Consider the following 6,000-nt stretch of genomic DNA (forward strand, 5'->3'; position numbering starts at 1 on the left):
TGCAGTTTTTATTTTCGTATTTGGATTGTTATTTCAAGAAACTTTGACGAAATCTCTACCTGCTGCGAGAAGGACACGACATTTAGGACTGTGGACATATCGAAATAACAAAGAATATAGATTTTCTAGAATCCGAAAAGAACAGGACCTACTCAAAGGTTCTACAGGATCTTCTAACAGACAACTGATCGAGAGAGATGAAAATATACTCTATAGAAGACTGAAACGTAATCAACGATTCGTAAATAGTCAAAAATATCGAAACGTTTTATCATATATTTTCAAGGAGAAACCCGTATCTCATACGAGATTAGATTATAATCCCAACTACTCTGGATTAGTTATCAAACGTAACCATTTGACAAATAGAAAGAAAAATGTAATAAAAAATAGAGTAACATCTGCAAATGGCATCTCTCGAAAATTGGTGCGTAACTCATATAAACGATCATTGCTACCATCAACTACAAGTATGAGTTGGCTCGAATCTAAAATAATAGAATTAAGGAACATGAAAATGAAGGAATTAGATCATCTCGTTGTGAAGGATCCATCAGTTACAAAAATACCACTAATCTCGTTCATCAGCGAACGGATGAAACGGCGATATTTAATATTAATAATGTCGCTGTCGATTCTATTCTTTATAACAATGACAATATTTTGTGGAATGTTGATTCAACGGCAATGGATAAACGCTTCTAACAATATGAAACGTCGAACTCTCAGAAATAAAGAAGAGAACAAGATCCAGAAATGGAAACCGGATGTGATTCTCTCCCCAAAACCCGACGAAGAACCATTGTTAAAACAAGAGGAAATTGACGAAAACAATCAATCTGTTCGATCTTCACGAATTGATACTCGATCATCATTTCAGAAAGTCATTAGACTCATAGAAGATTTAGACAAGGATGAAATTGAATTACTCAACTCGACTTTAACGTGCTTACTAACATACCGCTTTCATACTAATTTGTAATGTTTAATGAAGATTTTTCTTGTTGTTAGCATTTGTATTTTTATCTCATCTCTATACTTAAAATAATACTTTTTCTTATGTTATAATAATCATAAGGCTGGCTGGGAGCAAGCGGTCAAGTAAGCGAGCCAACAAATGAACGGTTAACAAAGCGAACTTTATTGTATGGAATTATAACACTTTCTGTCTATCCGAATTTAAATTTTATTAAAATTCTCTCTTTCAGTAAAAAATAATTGAGTGCTGCGAAATGTTCGCTAGGTTTGTGCTCATCATTATGTTTGACATTTTAATTCTAATTCTTTTTGACAAAAATTGAAATAATATAACTCAATATTGAACTTATTCAAATCTATATTAATGTAATGTTCAAAGTCTGGACTAGAAGTGGGAAAATTCAGTTCCACAACTGGAACTGTATCTGTTGGAACTGATTTAAGTGCTAAACTATTCCTATGGATCGTTTTCTTGGAACTGCTTAATCCGTTAGACAAAACGGTTCCACAGGATCATTATTTTCTGTCGGAATTGCTGTTGGACTCAACGATTTCTCATCGGTTTTATATGTATTTGTCTGTCTCTGTTCTTAGCTTTTTGGTCGAACTCATCAACTTTTTGTTGCTCATTCTTTAGTTCTGTGACGAAAATATACACTTCCATGAAATCTGAAGGTCTCACTCTTCTCCCGATTTCATCTCTGGCAATCCATCATAACCAAAACAGAAGTTGGATAAAATAACCGAACTTGTAATATAGTTTTTATTTTAACGTGTATTTTTCTTATATTTTGGCCGAATAATGCTACACATATCTGCTAGTTCACTAATAAAAACAAATAATTAAGAATTCGAATAAAAGTATAAATTTAAAATACTCAAAACTAATTTCGTTATTCTTTAAAACTCGCGTTACATTGTCAGTTAATATCATGTTCAAATGTGAGATTCCTAAAATAGAGTCGAAATTTCGATCAATTATAAGATTTCTAAGTCGGGAAATTTCGGAGGATAAATCCGATCAAGAGCATGTGTCAGAACGGTAGACTCGACAGAAATGAAAACACTTGTTTTAAAACAAACGCCACGCGGCGATGAATGACAAAGGGAATGTCGACCGAGTGAGAAGGCACATTGTCAGGGTGCTCGTGTTCGAGAATCGAGAAAAGGAGGGAACTAATGACTGTTAGGTCACTTGAGCCCTAAACCATCTGGGGGTAAACGGACACAAAATATCTGGCAAATCGACAAACGTCTGAGAAAGACTGTAACGGAGTAAATTACGAGCGCAAACTTCAAGACTCCGTCAACACCTCCCGGACCTTTCCCGATCTGAATTGGTTTCGATTTCGCTTGGAGACAGAAGAATGATCAATCGGGGGGTGCGGGAACAGGGACACAGGAACAAACAAAAGGGTGAAATTCGAGGAAAATCATATAAAGTTCCCGAATCAAAGCCGAAAGACAGAAATGGGCGCTCTCCTCCCGCTGAGAAGTGTGCATCGGAATCCCAAGCACGTCATTCAGTCACCCGCATCACAGGCTAAACGTCCCGTCACCTACTCAACGGATTCTCCACCACCAAAGCCCGGGGTACGCATCTCCTGGCATTGTACTTTTATTCGACGACCGACATCCAGAGCTCCCCAACTACAGACGATCTACATTGCATTATTGTGTTGATATTATGTAAGTTACTTTTAAGTGTTAAAATGAACGGTTCTTGTAATAACTTCTCATCTTTGCGTCTGCCACCACCACCCACATAAGATCAGTCCTTAGGCTTTTCCTGACGTGCAACTAACTTATTGCTCCTGAAAGTCGTCATCTTACACAAATACAGATAAAGAGTTGACTGATCTGATAAAAGCTGTATTCATAAAAGTACAAAATGAAGAAAGTGTTCACAGTTTCAGAATTGGAACTGTCTAGTAGTTTTGAGTCCATGCGATTTCGACAGGAACTACTCACCTCTAACTCTGGAACGTTCGAAGCACCCTGTATTTGATTTTATTATGGTTTTAATAAATTATGAATCATTTATTTACCGAGCTGTCTGATAGTGGAAAAACGACTGTAATACGTAATGGAAAATTAGAACATTTGCACATGACTTCTTTTGCCCATATTCTACAAAACTACACTTATTATTCGATGTTACCAACAAATTACGTTTAAAATCCTGCAGTTATTTTTCCTGCTAAATCCTTCATCGATCATACGCAAATTCTTCATTGCAATGATTTAGATTTGCTCTTATTACCAAACAAAACCTATTCGTATATACGATTCTGTAAATTATGATAAAATATTTAAGAAACTCAAAGTTGTATACGGAAGTTGTATTATGTTATTAATTAAGTTGTATTGTCATATTAATACTTACATCTCTGAACTTTCTGAGAATACAGCAACAACCAAATAGAGTCTATTGCGATGTATATGCAAATGTTTTTGCTGTCTTCTTAGCAATTGGTGTCAAACCACATTTCGATAAGATCATAGATAAATGCGTTTTCATTTGTTAAAAATATTCAATTCGTCCGAATCAGCATTTTCCACAGATATTACTTAAAGGTGTTATTGGAAAAATTCAACCCTGGCCACTTGCTCCAAATAAAAAATTTGAACTTTGTTTAAAGTAATGTATTTTAAAACCGAAATATATATATATATTTTAAATTAAAAATGGCTTTGGCACCAATACAAAAGCTGTATATAAGGAAAATTTTCGACACCAGTATTATAGCATTTGACGTCGTAACGATTACATTACGTCCCTGATATCACGACTTACAATTAGATATGTAAAACGAAGTTATTGAATGAAGGTTTTATACTAAAATGTGTTTCGTGTACATCAAAGATAAAACGGTAATAATTTGAAAACGATTGATCTACGCATGCTTGACGGAGATTCTGTACCTGAAAGGTTTACAGGCAACGAACTAGAATATATTACTGTGACTGTGACAATGGTTACAGCACTCTTAATGGAAACGACGGGTACTTACATAATGAATTAGAATATTTTAGTTCGTTGCCGTTACACAACAGAAATGCCACGTCCCCTTGACTAAAAGAAAAATGACAGACGTGTAATTAATTTTTACTCAAACATGGTGTCTCTTCGGCGACTCTATATAGCATATTCTAGCTCAAATATTCTATTCTAGCTGAAATCATAATTGTGACTTATATCGACGTCCTATCTGTCTCTTTTTTTCCGTTATAACCAGGCTGAGTCACGTAATTGTAAAATGGGAACTCTACGACGGAAAAGTGACGAATCGAAAGTATCGTGAGCGCGTATTATGATGTATGCACAGGCATACATGATTTAGAGCGATAGAGGAAAGGGAAGAGCAAAGACGAGCGCTTAAAAAGAAGGATAGGCAGGGTCAGACCCTCAGATGTGCGAGGATTCTCCAACGATAGACGTGTACGTGTGCTGATCTTTGTAATTATAAATTGTAAATACATGTGACTAATATTATTTTCTTTTTTATTTTGTGCATGTTGCAAGTTATAAATAAATATAAACAAACAACACTAACCCGACAACATTAAATCTAAATACCAAAACGATTAATTTACTGTTTTTGTTATTTATGACTCCTGTTTTTAGATATTCGGTATTCGGCCGAATAGTGAAAAATAGACAGAATAGGCCGAATACCGAATAGTAACCGAATATTCGTTACATCACTAATATAGACTAATATGATTCGAATAAGTTCAATATTGTGTTATAATATTTCAATTTTTGTCAAAAAGAATTAGAATTGAAATGTCAAACATAATGATGAGCACAAACCTAGCGAACATTTCGCAGCACTCAATTATTTTTACTGAACTATAGATAATAAGAAAAATTTATTAAAATCAAATATACACAATGGTTCCTCATACTTCAAATTTATTCATTCAAGGAGGCCATTCAAACTCTGAATTGTTCAAAGTCGGAATAAATTTTCCTGTTAAAAATAAAGTGATTTCATTCCTAGACCCTAAACAATACCCATTTCAATATTTACTCCATTCTAAACTGCACTTTTATAAAATACTCACTCAAAACATTTTAATGTAATATGTATAACTTTGTTCTTATTGAAATGCTTTTCCTGAAGATTGTTTAAAACAACTGAAAACATTAGAATAAAGTTATATATAGTGCATTTTAAAAGGTTTTTGTGTGAGTATTTAATACCCATTTCAATTGTTTCATACCCATTTTGTTTTATTAAAATTATATCTGAAGACATTTCAACTCAATTAACTCCAAAATCACCTAAACCCAGTAACAAATAAAAATTTATTAACTGAACTAACATTTTCATCCTTGTTTAAAGGTCATCTTTAATAATATTTTATTGTTACTAGATTTAATGTTTTTGGAGTTAATTGTACTTAGTGCATCCATTTTAGTGTTTATTGCCTTCAGATAAAAATCATATCAAGCATATTATGCTTATGAGTGTTGGAAAGGATACAATGCTGCACAAACAGTATATAAAAATTTAAATAATGTGTTTGGTATTTGGCTAGAGATGGGAAATCCAGTTTCAGAAGTGGAACTGAAACTATTGGAACTCTTTCTCTAAGTATGGAACAGTTCCTTGAAACTACTGAGTTAAACAGTTCCTCAAAACAGTTATGTTCCATTGGAATTGCTTAGTCCAGGAGTTGGCAAACTTTTTTAGGAAAGGGCCAGACCATAAAAAAATTAGGTTGCCAGGTTAAAAACTCAAATAGGTATATTTTTTTAATAGTTACTTCTACTCATTAATCAAAAACAAAAAAAAGTTATTTTTTATTAGGAAGTAATATTTTTACACACAGAGCATTGTCTAACAGTGATAGGTTAGAATATGCTCTATCTTTTTCTCTCTCCCCTCCCAGTTTTCAAGCTATAGGGTTAGTCTTAACAATCAAAATAAAGGAATGAACTTAAAATAGCAGGAATGGTTACATGTGTACATGTAAACAAGAAAACTGTTTCATTGATGAAATAAAGCAATC

The sequence above is a fragment of the Centruroides sculpturatus genome, unplaced genomic scaffold (genome assembly GCF_000671375.1).
Source record: "Centruroides sculpturatus isolate CEXI.00-Female unplaced genomic scaffold, Cexi_2.0 scaffold791, whole genome shotgun sequence".
Classification (NCBI taxonomy): domain Eukaryota; kingdom Metazoa; phylum Arthropoda; class Arachnida; order Scorpiones; family Buthidae; genus Centruroides; species Centruroides sculpturatus.